The sequence below is a fragment of the Muntiacus reevesi genome, chromosome 1, assembly GCF_963930625.1.
Source record: "Muntiacus reevesi chromosome 1, mMunRee1.1, whole genome shotgun sequence".
Classification (NCBI taxonomy): Eukaryota; Metazoa; Chordata; class Mammalia; order Artiodactyla; family Cervidae; genus Muntiacus; species Muntiacus reevesi.
In genome coordinates this window covers 271,311,115-271,329,452 of record NC_089249.1, presented here as the reverse complement: position 1 = coordinate 271,329,452, position 18,338 = coordinate 271,311,115, and the positions used below count along the sequence as shown (strand labels likewise).

The window sequence follows — 18,338 nt, the reverse complement described above, 5'->3', positions numbered from 1 at the left end:
CATAATCATTAATTTGAAACTAAATGCATTTTACTAGCAACATTCAAACTGTCAAAAGGACATGGTGTCACCATTTCCAAGAACATCCAGTCAAATTGGATTTCTTCCTGTATTTGCTGATTTTAAGATGATTTGTTTCTCCATCTTCTAAAGGATAGGCCAGAGTTACATTTGTTTTTTCTGAGTTATGAAAGTGATACAAAGTTGATTCTTCTTCATTCTCATTGTTTTAATTAGTCACTAAATCTTCATTTAATAGACTGTATAAAATTGCAAGGTTTTTTTTATCTGACCCACTTAAGTTGTAGGTTTGATGAGAATAATGTTCATATTAATTTGCATTGTTTTGATTAGTAGTTAAATCCTCATTAAATAAGAACTTGTAATCTCTTATTTGCAAATTCTGTTAGGATCATACTCAACAGAAGTCTGCTCACTTCCGTTGTCCCAATATTTTTATTTTAAATTAAGTAGACTCTTCTTGGACTTCCCTTTGGGCTCAGACAGTGAAGAATCTGCCTGCAATGCAGAAAACCGGGATTCGATTCCTGGGTCAGGAAGATTCCCTGGAGAAGGGAACGGCAACCCACTCCAGTATTCTTGCCTGGAGAATTCCATGAACAGCGGAGCCTAGTAGGCTATAGTCTACGGGGTCACAACGAGTCAGACACAACTGAGCGACTTACACTTTCACTTCCCAGGATTCTTCTTTGAAATTTTTCTATTTCTTTTTTCTCCCCAGCTTTATTTCTATCATAATTATTCTTTACCTGCCCTCATTCTCAAGGATCTAAAAGATTTAAAAGTAAATGTTAACATTTAAATGGTATAAAATTTTGGATTATTTTAATCAAAATTTAGGGCTTCCCTGGTGGTCCTGGTTAAGATCTGCCTTGCAATGCAAGGACACTGGTTCTATCCCTAGTCCAGGAAGACTCCACATGCCGTGAGGCAGCTGAGCCTATGTGCCACAACTACCAAACCCATGTGCCAGACCTACTGAAATCCAAGCACCCAAGAGCCTGTTTCTGCAGCAAGAGACGCCACTGCAATGAGAAGCCCTCACACCACAACCAGAGAGTAACCCCTGCATGCCACAAATAGAGAAAGCCCACACACAGCAACAAGGACTCAGTACAGTCAAAAATAAATAAATATTTTTAAAAAACAAAAATTTTTTAAAGTAAATTTAAAATGCACACAAATTAAAACTTTTCATGTGTTAACAGTTATTTTTCTTTTAAAATATATACAAGCATTAAACTTAAAAGGTAAAATACAAACTGTAATGAATATCAAATTATAAAATGAAATTAAACAATGCTGGAATTTTTATTTTAATATTTGAAATTTTAATTAATCTTATTAAACATTTTTACAAAAATAAAACTGTTTGCATCTCTGACATTCAATGTCCATCTAGTTGCCAGGTAGCATAACCAATAATACTTCATAGCATTTGGATGCAATTGCTAACAAGTGGCAGTCGCAAGCATGAATGTGTGGTGCCAGAAGGGCCTGCTGGCACTTAAAAACTTGTTAAGTATCGTCTATATTTGTGATTTGAGGGTCCACTGCCACACCGAGCCCAGAGCCTAGTTTTCCCAGATCTAAGTAGGATACTGAGCTCATCTTTCCATCTTTCCTCTCCTCCTTTCTTAGTCCACTGCCTCAGTGCACCTCAAAATCAGGGCTCCCACCCCTCAGCTCAGCTAAGGCCTTGATTTATTGATTTACTCATTCGGCTACTCCACGATGTATTGAGAATTTGAGCTGAACAAGTTCTTCAGACTCTCACGAGTTCTACAACGGTCTTTGGGAGAAGAGCACAAGTCCCTCTAGTGAGGGTGGGCCATCACACTTCTGTACATGCTGTTCCCGTGTCTGAAACACTGTGCTCTCCCCTTCTCAGACTCACTTAGATCTCAGCTCAGTTGTAACTTCCACGGAAAAGCCTTCCTTGGCAGCCCCAATTAGTTCAAATCCCCTTTGGATGTGCCCCCTTAGCATCTAGTCCTATTTAACAGAACGAGGGTTTTATATTCATTTCATGACTTGGTGAGTGCTTGGCTCCTCCATAGAGAACTGACAGAAGGATCATGTCTGAGCGTGTTTTAGCACACTGTCACATCCCCCAGAGCTTAGCCCACATTGCACACATAGAAGACACTCAAGATTTAATTAACTGGGAGCCACTCAGCTGTATCTTACATTCCGTTTTCTTTCTTGCCTTTAGACGTTGGCTGATCATGCAGTCAAAAAAAAAAAAATCTATTTGCCTTTTAGATCTCAGCTTAATAATATCACGTTAGGAAGTCAGGAAAGCTTTCCCACACTAACTACTTCAAATACCCGTGTGTGTTTTTTTTTGTTGTTTGTTTTTTTATGTTGGGAAAAAAGTGTAAACTCCAGTTGGCCTCCCGACATGATTTCACATCATGTGTTTACACCTAAGCACCTGTGCTCCAGTGAACTCTCCCCAAAGCTGTGAAAAAATACTGCACTAAAAAGACTGGCTTTGTGGTGGGCAGACTGCATTACAATAATCTTCGGAATATTTTCACTGGTTTAGCAAATCTTAAGTTTGGACACAGAGCATGGCTAATTTTAGCAATAGGTATATTTTCCCTAAATCAAGTATTTAGAACACTGACTGACATGAGAACTAGAAAATACATTTTCTAATATGATCACATTTCTTTAGATAGCTTAGGATTTATCCTCAGCATTCCATTTTTACCTGGACACCAAGCAGCCAGGGAAACACAAATAAATATTTCCAGAAAGTTTCTTGACTCTTTTTGGTTGTTTTTTTTTTTTTTTTTTTTTTTTTTTGCAAAATTTAACTTCATTACCATGAAATCATTTGTTTATTATAGAATGACTTTCATCCTGGTTCTGCTGAGAACTTGAAAAATTAGATGAACCAAAAATGATGGTAAAGGGTCTTTCTTTCTCCATTTTCCCACTACTCCCAATATTTAGTGAATACAGACCAAACTTTAATATAGATTCCTACGTCTTCTGCTTTCTGATCCATGTCTGTAGGATATTTGGTCCCTGTCTCTCTACACAATTTTCCTTGCACAAAAAAAAAAAAAAAGAAAAGAAAGAGAAAAATTGGACTGTAATAATTGAACATTGACATCACAATCCACAAAATAACCATTGTTGAGTTGAATCAGCAGTGAAAGTTTTTTAGAAGATAGATTTTTTTTTCTTATTTTAAGTCTTGGCATATTTTAAGCAATGGCATAACGGAACTGTCAAGATGGAGCCAGTCAAATGGGGTACCTCATTCTCAGGAGTTACTGAGTGTCCATGTAGCCTGGGGGGACAGACCCGTTTGTCTCAAACAACTGAACTTTCTACCCAAAGGGGCTGAAGGGTAAAGAAGGATTTTATTAAACTTAGTTGACGGAAATGTGGGAAAACATCAGACTCTGCTCAAACTCAAATGAGCAAGCTCTGGTTCGTTGGCCCAATCAGAAGTTTTACTAAATGAGAGTCAGGAGGAAAGAAATGTGTTAATGTGTTAAGAAATAAATTAGCAAAAATATCTCATGCCAGAAGGCCTGACCTCCATTTGTAATCAATGAACTTATTCTGGCAAAAATATAGTGTACCATCAAGTTCTGAGAAAGCATGCATTGCACACCCTAACTGTGTGGCTTTAGAAACAGAAGGGGGAAAATCTACACTTTCACTTTTTTTTTTTTTTTACTTATACAAAAACAAGATCAAAATTGCTTTGAGGTCTTTACTTCATGAGAAATAGTATTAACATTTCCTTAATCAAGTAATATGTTAAAAGTAGAGAGTCTAGTTCATCTGTTTTCATCAGGTAGTGCAATGGAAATAGAGGGACTAGTAAGTGACTATTGCCTTGCCTCTAGCTATAAGAGACACACCTCAATAGTTTCATCTGCTGTGAAACAGCAGATGTTTCTCCTGAGATTCTAAGTTCTCTTTAGACCAAACAAAGCACTCTTCTCTGTGGTTGAGACGAGCCAAGGAACACATCCTACTGAAGCCTTGTCCAATCCCCAGGAATTCCAAATAGGACTACCATATTGTTTCCCACCTGGCTTCAACTTCCTGCGAAGTGAAAGATTATTAAAATGTTTTAATCATTTCAAGTTCTTTGCAATGTCTTAACTTTTTGCCTTTTCAAAAGCGTCATGGAAGTATGCTTTTCTTTCCTTTCTGCACCTCCCCCCCTTCTTTGGATTGTTTTTTCAGTTACTTTTTAAACATAATAAATAAAGAAATGACTGAACTTGTTAAGTGCTGATTCTGATATGAGTAGCAAATTGAAATCCTTTCCTTTAAAATAATAAACTAAACTTTTATTGTATTCTAGAGGTATAGACTGCTAAAAAAGTCACTTGGGGCAAACACTGGACAACCTTTCTGCAGTATTTTCAGTTAGTGTTAATTTTAGGGATTATGGTTTTAGTATATACTTTGCCTCCAGTGGGTGATAATAATTCTGTGGTTTTTGTTAGCTATTTCATTTCTTGGCTGAAATAACCCTGAAATAAAAGAAAGTCTGTGTTTATTTTGTAACTATTTCATTAGCAGGTTATACATTGCATTTTCTCATTGATCAGCTTTATTAGGGGGAGCCAGGAAAGTAACTTCCAAGGGATTTTATTAAATATCCATGTTTCTGAAGATAAAGTTGGAAGAAATTTTCTTCTCCTTATCATGTTGCTTAAGTCTTATTTTTTCTTCCTACCTTTCATTATTTAACTGGCCTGTTACACATAATAGGGTTGCAAGATTGTCTCATAACATTGCTATGTCCTTAAAAATTTCCATGACCCATATTTTGGATTATACCTTCAAGACTTTTAAATAGAGAATAATTTCATGCTTATTCGGGACCCAATCTTTCCATTACTGTTCCTATTTTCTGTGTCCCAGTTCACAGATTTTTAGCATAAATCAGCCCAAAGCAAAAAACACATTTCAGAGGTTCTGAAAGCAAGAGAGATTTGGAAACCTCAAATCGCCCCACTAGTCTTGAGCTTAACTTCAGATATGCAGATGATAACACTCTAATGGCAGAAAGTGAAGAGTTACAAAAGAGTCTCTTAAAGAGGCTGAAAGAGGAGAGTGAAAAAGCTGGCTTGAAATACAACATTATAAAAATTAAAATCTTAGCATCCAGTCCCATCATTTCATGGCAAATAAAAGGGAAAAGTAGAAGCAGTGACAGACTTTATTTTCTTGAGCTCCAAAATCACCATGGAAGGTGACTGACTGCAGCCACAAAATTAAAAGATGCTTGCTGCTAGGAAGGAAAGCTATGACAAACCTAGACAGCATATTAAAAAGGTGAGACATCACTTTGTTGACAACGGTCTGTATAGTTATAGCTATGTTTTTCCAGTAGTCATGTATGTATGTGAGAGTTGGACCATAAAAAAGGCTGAGTGCCAAAAAATTGATGCTTTCAAATTATGGTTCTGGAGAAGACTTTTGAGAATCCCCTGGACTGAAAAGAGATCAAACCAGTCAATCCTAAAGGAAATAAACCCTGAATATTCATTGGAAGGACTGATGTTGAAGTTGAAGCTCCAATACTTTGGCCACCTGATGCAGAGCCGACTCACTGGAAAAGACCCTAATGCTGAGACAAATTGAAAGCAAAAGGAGAAGGGGGCAACAGAGGATGAGATAGTTAGATAACATCACCGACTCAATGGATATGAATTTAAGCAAACTCCAGGAGATAGTGGAGGACAGAGGAGAATGGCATGCTGCAGTTCAAGGGGTAGCAAAGAGTTAGATATGACTTAGCAACTGAACAACAAGTTAATTTATTACTGGGCCAGGGTGAGAAGGGAGGCCCAAACAGCTTCCACAAGTGGCATTTCAAGGTAAAAACTTATTTAGACTCTCATCAGTAAAATGAAACCAAGGACATCATTTTCACCAAAAAAATAATGCCCTTCATCCTGACCCCACAAGAGCTATTTGTCAAGAGCCATCATAAAATCATCTCGATACTGACCCAGTACACCTAGGTTTCACAAAAGTGACTAAAACATCATTTCATAGTATATTTAGAGCACATCCTCCCCTTTGCTTACTGTCATGACCACACAGTCACTAGGGAAGTAGTGTGAGGAATGCCTGGAGGAAGAATAGGCAAGAGATGACACCTGTTCTCCCTACTTTCCCCCGCTACCCTTGTACAGGTTGGGCTACATCTGAAAAATTTCCAGAGACTTCCTTCCACCATCACGATTGCCACATAGAGACTTGGTGATGGTTTTCTACCTGTCAACTAACTATGCTATAGTTAGTTCAAAGTTATCTAATCAAATGCTAATCTAGGTGTTGCTGTAAAAGTATTTTTGTAAATCTGGTTAATATCTACAATCAGTTGACTTTAAGTAAAGGGGATTATCCTCAATAATGTGAGTGGGTCTTGTCAATGAGTTGGAAAGCCTAAGAGCAAAAATTGAAGTTTCCAGAAGAAAGAAGACTGAACTATCAACTTCTGACCCAGTTTCCAACTGGCCTATATATAAATACATACACACACACACACATACACACACACACACACACACACACAGTGTTCACGCTCAGTCACTAAGTCATGTCTGACTCTGAGATTTCAAGGACTATAGCCCACAGGCTTTTCTGTGGATTTCCCAAGCAAGAATATTAGAGGGGGTTGCTGTTTCTTTCTCCAGAGGATCTTCCTGACCCAGGGATCAAACCCAAGTCTCCTGCATTGCAGGTGGATCCTTTATCACTGAGCAACCAGGGAAGGCCCTTTAGCCCACCACACACCCACGTGTAAAACAGACATATTGGTTCTGTTTCTCTGAAGAACCCTGACTGGTACAGAACCTTATTTCATTCCTGCTCCTTCCTTATTGGGCTGTATATTGTGAGTTAAGAGGAGTCATGAACAGAAAAGCATATTCAGGTTGGATAACTACAGGTCTAAGATCTATGCTTAATACTTGGGAGGATTCCTGGGGGAAGCCAGAACACAGATGTGGCCCATGTTTGACTATGTATGTGTGGAGCACTACTGCATTAGGTAGATGCAGATGCAGATGATTAGATAGATTAGATAGATGCCTTTTTCGCCTTGCTCTAAATGTGCAATTGTATTTGCACTACTAGCAAGGTCTCATAAATACGCCTCAATTTTTGGACAAATATTTATAACACAAATTAGATATTTTTGTTATATAAACCCATAATTCTTGACAGTATGATATATATTTTAGCATGTAAATATTTCATTTTAATAGTGTTTGGGTATAGGTGTATTTCATATAATTATATTGAATTGGATCATTAAAGTTAACTGAAAATCAGCCATTCCTTTAATATGCAAGGCTGTTTCCTAGAAAATTTTGCACAAGCTTGAAAAACTAACTGAATTGTAAAAGTAGAAAATACTAATCAACAGGGATCTTTTAAGTAATACTAGATTTAAACAGCTGAAAAATTGGACTCATGCATAAAGCTGGTTTTCTGTGCATGCTTCTAGAACTCTAAATACATGGAGGCAGCTATAATCTTTAATTATTCTTTTGTGTGAAATATGTCATGTCTGCTAATTTTCCATCATAAAATGTTTAGGAACTTCAGAAAGTACTTTTTCTGACAGAATCCTCTCCATTGATTTCATGATACTGAAGTTATTAATGATTCTTAGTTGAACAAACTCACTTGCTTCCCTGCTTTCTATTGCATTATGCACATTCTAAATTTGCAATCATTTATAAAGAAACAGGAAAAAATACTAGACCCTAACAAAATAGGAAGTGAAATTCTAATTCAATTAAAATGTAAAGAAAATTTTAAATATAAAGTTCTGACTAATCTTAGAATCATCTAGGATAATTGAATTAAGCATCTCTCTTTTGAAAACAAAATGTGAAGCAAATGTAATAACATACAAGACTAGAGGACTGATCTATTTACAACCATTTTAACTTTTAAGATGTGTTATAAATCTGCTGCTCGTTTTTTATTAGCATCTAGTCTCCTTTGCTCTCACAGCCCTGTTTTAAAGAGAGAGAGAAGATATATCTAATTTCTGGGCAGTTATTGACTTATAATTGAATCCAAAAAGTCACAATATTTCTGATATCAGAGGCAATATGTCATGGTGGTTAAGGCAACGAGATCTAGCTCTATCACTTTCCAGCTGTGTGACTTTGCCAAATTAAACTCTCCAGGCTTCAGTTCCTTCATATGTAAACTGGGGACAGTAATATCCTACTCACTGAGTCATTGGAATGGTAAATAAAGCTTTATACATATATTTAAAAACAAGCAACTATACACATTTACTCATTATATACATAAAGCATTGAGCACAGTTTTGGCAAATATTGTATTCTCAATAAACGGTAGATATCCTCCTAATTAAGAAATTGTCTTTACCGCAAGTCATTAAACTTCTATTCTAAGAAAATAGATCTTCTTGTTCAATATATTTTCAAAAACAAATAACATATAAATGTCTGTTTAGGCTAATCGCCACTGTGAAACATAAAACACAAAACTTGTTATAAGCAACAGAAATGGACTAAAATGGAAAATGAACTTCTGGAAAGGTGTGATACCCTCAGAAGCCATAGGAAAGATCAGGAATCAAGCAGTTCTAGAGGTCGAGACAGACTTGCCTTTTCTTCTTCAGGATTTTGCTGATTCCATTCCAATTGCTTCAGTCGTTTTGTCACTCACGTTTCAAATTCCAAGTGATAACATCTAAGCAGTCTAGACTGGCTGAAGGAAAGTAGAACTTCCAGTCATGTTTGCTCTCTTCCCGACAAACAAAGTCCAAGGGCTGTTACACAGAAAGGAGAAAGGGGTGAAAATGAGAAAACAAATGCCCTATATGTATAAAAGTACTGCCTTTTACTGTTTTTCAGAAACCATATGCCCTGATAATTCACAATAATCACACGTATTAGACAGAAAATAAGGGTCAGAAACTATGTAATTTCTTTAATGCTCAATATACACAATACACTAACAATGATAGTAGAAAACCTAGGATTCTGGGTGACTGTGCAATACTCCCAAATAAGCTGTTATCACCCAGAAGGGGTAATGATAGATTTCCATTTCCACTTGTTCATTAGGAGTGCACTGGGAAAATCTGCTCACCCTTAGTTCAGTTCGGTTCAGTCGCTCATTGGTGTCTGACTCTGTGACCCCATGGACTACAGCACACCAGGCTTCCCCTGTCCCTCACCAACTCCTGGAGCTTGTTCAAACTTATGTTCATCAAGTCGGTGATGCCATCCAACCATCTCATCCTCTGTCACTCCCTTCTCCTCCTGCCTTCAGTCTTTCCAAGCATCAGGGTCTTTTCCAATGAGTCAGTTCTTCGCATCAGGTGGCCCAAGTATTGGAGTTTCAGCTTCAGCATCAGTCCTTCTAATGAATATTCAGGACTGATTTCCTTTAGGATTGACTGTTTTGATCTCCTTGCAGTCCAAGGGACTCTCCATAGTCTTCTCCAACACTACAGTTCAAAACCATCTATTCTTCAGCGCTCACCTTTCTTTATAGTCCAACACTCACATCCACACATGACTACTGGAAAAACCATAGCTTTTACTAGACGGATCTTTGTCAGCAAAGTTATGTCTTTGCTTTTTAAAACACTGTCTAGGTTGGTCATAACTTTTCTTCCATGAAGCAAGCACTTTTTAATTTCATAGCTGCAGTCACCGTCCTCAGCATTTTGGACATAAGAAAAAAAAGTCCGTCACTATTTCCACTTATTTCCCCATCTATTTGCCATGAAGTGATGGAACTGGAGGCCATGATCTTAGTTTTTTGAATGTTGTGTCTAAAGCCAGCATTTTCTCTCTCCTCTTTCACCTTCATCAAGAGGCTCTTTAGTTCCTCTTCTTTTTCTGCCATAAGGGTGGTACCCACTCTCTTTTCTCCTCTTTACTGGTCCTTGCCACCCTGGCTTCTAAAAGTGGCAGGAATGGTGGCACTATCTTCCAGTTATAACTTTCAGTTTGGATGGGCTTGAGAGGCAGGGAATAATGGCAGTTCCTTGAACCTCCACAAACACTCAAGTGTATTTGTTTACCCTGGAGGTCTTCTAGTGATGCTGATCTCATACCTCTGATAGATGGGGAAACTCGTGTAATATATGCATGCTTGCATGCTAAGTTGCTTCAGTTATGAACCATTCTTTGCAGCCCTATGGACTGTAGCCCACCAGTCTCCTCTGTCCATGGGATTCTCCAGGCAAGGATATTGGAGTGTGTTGCCATGCCCTCCTCCAGGGGATCTTCCCCACCCAGGGATCGAACCCATGTCTCCTATGTCTCCTGCATTGCAGGCAGATTCTTTACTGCTGAGCTACCATGGAAGCCCCTGATATAATGTGAACACTATCCAATTTAGATTCTGTTTAGTTTCCCAACTACAGTAAAGTGGAAACCTTCCCAATAGTAGCAGAGGATTAGATAGGATTCTTTCTTTAAAAAAAAAATATCAGTGAGCCACTGCAAGGAATTATAGTAACACATACTCAACAAGTGAGTTCCTTCAGGCTAATTTCTTTTCAGTTCAGTTCAGCTGAGTCGCTCAGTCGTGTCCAACTCTTTGCGATCCCATGAATCGCAGAACGCCAGGCCTCCCTGTCCATCACTAACTCCCAGAGGTTACTCAAACTCATGCCCAAAGAGTTGGTGATGCCATCCAGCCATCTCATCTTCTGTCGTCCCCTTCTCCTCCTGCCCCTAATCGCTCCCATCATCAGGGTCTTTTCCAACGAGTCAACCCTTCGCATGAGGTGGCCAAAGTACTAGAGTTTCAGCTTCAGCATCAGTCCTTCCAATGAACACCCAGGACTGATCTTTAGGATGGACTGGTTGGATCTCCTTGCAGTCCAAGGGACTCTCAAGAGTCTTCTCCAACACCACAGTTCAAAAGCATCAATTTTTTGGCACTCAGCTTTCTTCACAGTCCAACTCTCATATCCATACATGACCATTGGAAAATCCATAGCCTTGACTAGATGGACCTTTGTTGGCAAAGTAATGTCTCTGCTTTTTAATATGCTATCTAGGTTGATCATAACTTTCCTTCCAAGGAGTAAGAATCTTTTGATTTCATGGCTGCAATCACCATCTGCAGTGATTTTGGAGCCCCAAAAAACAAACTCTGACACTGCTTCCACTGTTTCCCCATCTATTTCCCATGAAGTGATGGGACCAGATGCCATGATCTTAGTTTTCTGAATGTTGAGCTTTAAGTCAACTTTTTCACTCTCCACTTTCATCAAGAGGCTTTTTAGTTCTTCTTCACTTTCTGCCATAAGGGTGGTGTCATCTGCATATCTGAGGTTATTGATATTTCTCCCAGTAATCTTGATTCCAGCTTGTGCTTCTTCCAGCCCAGCATTTCTCATGATGTACTCTGCATATAAGTTAAATAAGCAGGGTGACAAGATACAGCCTTGACGTACTCCTTTCCCTATTTGGAACCAGTCTGTTGTTCCATGTCCAGTTCTAATTGTTGCTTCCTGACCTCCATACAGATTTCTCAAGAGGCAGGTCAGGTGGTCTGGTATTCCCATCTCTTTCAGAATTTTCCACAGTTTATTGTGATCCACACAGTTGAAGGCTTTGGCATAGTCAATAAAGCAGAAATAGATGTTTTTCTGGAACTCTCTTGCTTTTTTGATGATCCAGGGGATGTTGGCAATTTGATCTCTGGTTCCTCTGCCTTTTCTAAAACCAGTTTGAACATCTGGAAGTTCATGGTTCAAGTACTTCTGAAGCCTGACTTGTAGAATTTTGAGCATTACTTTACTAGCGTATGAGATGAGTGCAATTGTGTGGTAGTTTGAGCATTCTTTGGCATTGCCTTTCTTTGGGATTGGAATGAAAAGTGACCTTTTCCAGTCCTGTGGCCACTGCTGTGTTTTCCATATTTGCTGGCATATTGAGTGCAGCACTTTCACAGCATCATCTTTCAGGATTTGAAATAGCTCAACTGGAATTCCATCACCTCCACTAGCTTTGTTCGTAATGATGCTTTCTAAGGTCCACTTGACTTCACATTCCAGGATGTCTGGCTCTAGGGGAGCAATCACACCATCATGCTTATTTAACTTGAACAAGCATCCTTATTAAGCAATTTGTGCATGCTCTATCACTCAGTTGTGTCCAACTATTTGTGACCCCATGAACTGTAGCCCACCGGGCTCCTCTCTCCATGGAATTTTCCAAGCAAGAATACTGGAATCGGTTGCCTTTTCCTTCTCCAGGGGATCTTCCCAACTCAGGGATTGAACCCTCATCTCCTGGGTCTTCTGAATTGGCAGGCAGATTCTTTACCACTGTACCATCTGGGAAGCCCTAAATTACTTGAAAATAAACAAATGAGGTTTGATTCCTTCTCGGTTCTTTTGATAGTTTGCATTGGATCTTATTGGTTTAGATCTCAAAATACTTTTTTTCTGCATATTTTCCTTGGTAGCTTCTACTGGGAGGAGTGGAACATTCCCAACTTTATACTTCACAGATTTGTAGAAGTGTGTTGGATGTTTACATATCTTCTGCATGACTCCAATGCAGGGTAATGTTCCTTACAAAATTCTTACAGAAGAAAAGCAAGATTAGAAAGAAGTCTAAGTGCATAGATACCTACTTTTTCCATAGGGCAAAGTAAGGAATGCCGCATAATACCAGCAACTAACTTACCTGGAGTAAACTTAAATAATTACCTTGGTTTTTATACTGATGTCAGGATTTTTCAAAACAACATGTATATGGTTTTACTTTCTATCTAAAATAGAAATGTATCCTAAGTAAAATTTAATATAAATTTCTGTACACCTAGGAAAGTGAGATACATTCCACATTTTGTGACTCAGCCTATTATCCATCTAAATGAATAAAATTAATACAGTCTCTAATCAGAATCAAAAATTTAAGCTCTAGAGTTAATTCTATTATGACTGAAGTAAATGCTACATACTATTTTTATATTTTGTTTTCTTAATCTTTACAATAGTAACAAATAAATAGATCTTTTTTCCTAGAGTCCTGAAGAAAAGCTTTATTGATTCATGATAATAACACCAAGTGTATGTAACTGCAAATTATCAATTTTAATATCAGAAATATCTTTAATAACTATGAAAAATATGACTATAAAACATAAAAATTAAGGAGCTTATTACTACTGAAAACAGGCTGGCTAAGTTATAAGAAGGTCTGAGGAAGACCTCTTAATACTCTTAGCAAAGGATTTACTTTGAGCCTAATTGACAGGAGATGAGAATATGTTAAAGAAGGATTTTTTTTTAACTTTTTATTTTGTACTGGGGTATAGGCAATTCACAATATTGTGATAGTTTCAGGTGAACAGCCAAGGGACTCAGTCATATATCTACATGTATCCATTCTCCCCTAAACTCCCCTCCCATCCAGGCTGCCACATAACATTGATGGGAGTTCCATGTTACTTAAATAAAATACAAATAGAGAAGAAGAAAAACAGAAAAGTGTTGTCTTTTGGGATCTATCACTTAACCAGCCCTTAGGATCTGCTCTTTGATAACAGTTTGATTATGGAATTAGTCCTTATCTATAGTAAGGAAGATATTCCTCCCATCCAACTAAACTCATTAAGGAATGAAAAGTTTTGAATTTGACTTATCAATATTTGTCAGAAGTCTGGCCCAGGAGAAAGTGTGGCATAGGTTTAAACAGCTAAATCAAGTCATCACCCAACTCAGAGAATATCACCTCTTGCTCCCTTAAAGTTTTATATTATCTAATAATTGATAAGACAGGGCACAGCAATATTGACTAAAAGCTTATAAGCTAAGAATTAAAAGAGAAAAGTAAAAGAAAAGATAGAAAAGGGAAAATAACACTGGCCTCCAAATTTGAGAATGGACAAAAGCAAGAAGGCAAATGACAAATGGCTGTGTGCAGACGTGACAGAAATCATTTTGACAGCAGAACTGTGGGTCTCATGTGCAAAGAGATAAGTAAAATCTAGTGTCTGCCTTCATTCAATATGCTTGTCATGATTGTGGGTGTTGGTGTTGTTCAGTCACTCAGTCGTGTCCACCTCTTTAAGACCCCAGAGACCCCATGACTGAGGGAACAAAATATAAAAGCTAACAGTCTGAGGTAGGGTGTGATAAGCGTAAAGTGTGGTTCAGACGCACAGCAGCACAAGCTCGAGACCTGGTTCACTAGCATTCTGGTTAGTGCTTGAGCTTTGGATCTGGACAAATGGATCAGTCAGGGTTCAACAGATCCAGGAGGAGACTTATATTAAGAGATTTATTGCAAAGAACCAGGGAATGGCTAGGCAAGTCTGAGGTCCATAGGGCAAACCATTAGGAGGGGCAGTCTGGACTCGCAGACAGCTGAAGCTGCAGTCCACAGGCAGAATGTCTTGTTTGGGAAAGCTTCAGCTCTGCTTGTTAGACCTTTCAACTGGTTGAGTCAGACCCACACAGATTATCTGGGATCTCCCTTACCTAAAGTCACATGATGATGGACTTTAATCACCTCCACTCTTCATAGCAACACCTAGACTGGTGTTTAACTGAGTATTACTGTGGGGACCATAGTCCAGCTAAACAGACACGTTAAAAGGACCATCAAAACAAACCTAGATTAAGTGCCTAACTACCACGTCCTAGCTACCACGTGGCCTTGAGAAAGCTTCTAAATTTCTTTAAATCCTTATCTTATCATCTGTAAAATGAAAGGAGTAAGAATAACTACTCTTGAAATTGTTGTGAAGATTAAATAGCTCCTATAAACTGGACCTAGTAACATGATTGGCACAGAGTAAATACTCAGTAAACATTACCCAGCATCAGTAGCATCTCACTAACTGGGCAAATCAACCCTTGTCTCTGAGCTTCAATTTTCTCATCTGTACAATCAGAATATTAACACCTACAATTCACAGAAGTGATATGAATATTAAACAAATATATAGCAGGTGATTTTTTTAAACTGTGCCAAAGGCAAGTTAGCTACTTAGAAAATTGTAGAAACTTATACTCATTTTCCAAAACATTTTAGTACCAATAATTACAATCACAGACTTTTAAAAATGAGTTCAGCTCTTAACAGCTTCTAATATATCTTAATATACCTTCAGTTTTACAAGTGGAATTTCCCCTAGAGTCCTATAGAAACAGTCAAATAACATCCAAATTCACACACACACACAATTTATGGATCACTTTTTGAAAGCTATTATTAAAACAGGACATGTGAGAAAAAATATTTTAGGATACAGTAGTGATATTAGTTTAATTATGCTTTTGTCTTAAAAGCAATTTTAGAGAATTTATGGCTTAACTGTCTTACCCTAGAGTACGTCTACTTAAGTTAGAATCCCAGTTTTATTACTTTCTAGCTGAGTGAACTCAAGCAGGTCACTCAGCTTCCTTCTACAGAAATCTCCTCATCTTTAAGATGAGGGGAGTAATAGTACTTCTTCAGAGGATGTTTTGAGGATTTAAAAAGCTGATACCTGTAAAGTGCTGAGAACTTTCTGGTATTTGGTGTCAGCTCTCTGAAAAGATCATTTCATGTCCTCCTGGAAGGTCAACGGGATGGTTTCCTGTATGAAATATTATATTCTTCTCCCAGGTTAAAGAAAAAGGCTATTTTTTAGATATCTATTTACAGTATCTTTTACAAATTAAATTTTATTTGTTCCACTGTGAAGGATAATTGGTAGTAACTGTCAAAATTCATTTGCATATATCTTTTTTCCTGAGAATTTATAATATACATATACTTGCACTGCAGTGAAAGACAGAAAACAAAGCAAGGGACCAACAAGAGGATTCTCTTTACTATGGTGTACAGGTACACCTCTCCCTTGTTTTATTTTATTGAAGTATAGTTGATTTACAATGTTGTATTTAATTTCTAAGTGCAGCAAAGTGACTTAGTTATATGTATATACATATTCTTTTCCATTATGGTTTATCACGGGATACAGAATATAGTTCCCTGTGTTATACAGTAGGACCTTCTTGTTTATCCATGCTATAAATAAGGCACACCTCTTTGTACTGTGCTTCATAGGTATTACATTTTTTTAAAAATTGAAGGTTTATGGCAACCTCACGAAAGGCAAGTCTATTGGCACCATTTTTCCAACAAGCATTTGCTCATTCATGCTTCAGTGTCACATTTTAGTAATTTTTGCAATATTCCAAACTTCTAAATTATTGTTTTATTATTTATGGTGATTTGTGATCAGTGATTTTTGATGTTACTTCCGTAAATTGGGGGGAGGAGTGGGGTGCCACAGACCACACCCATATAAGACAGCAAACTTAATGGATAAATGTGTGTGCTCTGATTGCTCCACCAACAGGCAGGCCTCACTCTCCTCTGGCCTCCTTATTCCCCGAGACACAATGATACTTAAATTAGACTAATTAATAACCATACAATGGCCTCCGGGTGTTCAAGGGAAAGGAAGAGTCACACTAGAGTCTCACTTTAAATCAAAAGCTAGAAATGATTAAACTTAGTAAGGAAAGCATGTTGAAAGTGGAGATAAGCTGAAATCTAGGCCTGTTGTACCAAGGACTAAGCTGTGAATGCAAAGGAAAAGGTCTTGAAGGAAATGACAAGTGCTACCTCAGTGAACACACAAACGATAAGACAGCAAAACAGACTTATTGCTGATATGGAGACAGCTTTAGTGGTCGGGACAGAAGATCAAACCGGCCACAACCTTCACTTAAGCCAAACCACAATTCAAAGTGAGGCCTTTACTCACTTCAATTCTATGAAGACTGCAAGAGGTGAGAAAGCTGCTGAAGAAAAGTTTCAAGCTAGCATGGGCTTGCTCAGGAGGTTTAAAAAAAGAAGCTTTCTCCATAACATCAAAGTGCAAGGTGAAGCAGCAAATGCTGATGCAGAAGTTGCAGCAAGTTATCCAGAATATTTAGCTAAGAACATTAAGGATGGTGGCTACACTATACAACAGATTTTCAGTGTAGACAAAACACCCTTCTATTAGAAAAAGATGTCTGATGGGACTTTCATAGAGAGGAAAAGTCAAAGCCTGGCTTTAAGGTTTCCGAGGACTCTCCTGTTAGGGGCTAAGGCAGCTGGTGACTTGAAGTTGAAGCCAGTATTCATTGACCTTTCCAAAAATTCTAGGGCCTTTAGGAATTATGCTAAATCTGCTTTCTATAAATGGAACAATAGAGCTTGGATGAAAGTACATCTGTTGACAACATGTTTTACTGAATATTTTATGCCTATTGCTGAGAACTACTACTCAGAAAAAAAAAATCTCAGAATATCACTGCTCATTGGCATCTGGTCATTCAAGAACTGTGATAGAGATGTACAATGAAATTCATGTTGTCTTCATGCCTACTAATACAATATCCATTCTGTAGCCCATAGGTCAAGAAGTCATTTTGACTTTCAAGTCTTATTTTTAAGAGCATTTTATAAAGCTTCAGTTACCATAGACAGTGATTCCTCTGATGATCTGGGCAAAGTAAACTGAAACCCTTATGGAAAGCATTTACCATTCTAGATACCATTAAGAACACTTATAATTCAAGGGAAAAGTCAAAACATGAACACTAATAGGAGTCTGGAAGAGTAGATTGATTGATTGATTCCATGAATGATTTTGAGGGGCTCAAGGCTTCAGTGGAGGAAGTAACTACAGATGTGGTGAAAATAATACAAAAACTAGGATTAGGAGTAGATCCTAATGATGTGACTGACAATCTCATGAAAAAAAAAAAACAAACAAATGAGGAGTTGATTCTTATTAATGAGCAAAGAAAGTGGTTTCTTGACATGGACTCTACTCCTGGTAGAAGATGTTGTGAAAATTGTTGCAATGACAACAAAGGTTTTGGAATATTACATGAATCTTGTTGATAAAGGAGCAGCAGTGTCTGAGAGGACTGACTCTAATTTGGAAAAAGTTCTACTGTGGGTAAAATGCTATCAAACAGCAATTGCTCATGGAACAGCATCAGTCAACATGGTAAACTTCTCTTATTATATATGGTCTTCTCTTATTATTATATAGTCTTATTTTAAGAAATTGTCACAGACACTCCAACCTTTGGCAATTACCACCCTGATCAGTCAGCAATTATCAATATTCAGGGAAGACTCCACCAGCAAAAATATTATAACTCACTAAAGGCTCAGAAGCTGGTTAGCACTTTTTTTAGCAATATAGTGTTTTTAAATTAAGGTATATGCCTTGTTTTGTTAGACATGGAACAGTTAATAGACTATAATACAGTGTAAACAGAATTTTTATATGCT

General features: G+C 37.7%; 1 long non-coding RNA gene across 1 annotated transcript in view; it reads right to left on the bottom strand.

Annotated features, from left to right (window-relative positions):
* LOC136155962 (uncharacterized) overlaps positions 1–18,338 on the bottom strand; it is a 109,285-nt gene that overhangs the window by 29,163 nt on the left and 61,784 nt on the right. The window contains exon 3 of the long non-coding RNA XR_010660891.1: positions 8,673–8,836. This is a non-coding gene — a long non-coding RNA (uncharacterized lncRNA). The remainder of the gene's footprint in view (positions 1–8,672; positions 8,837–18,338) is intronic.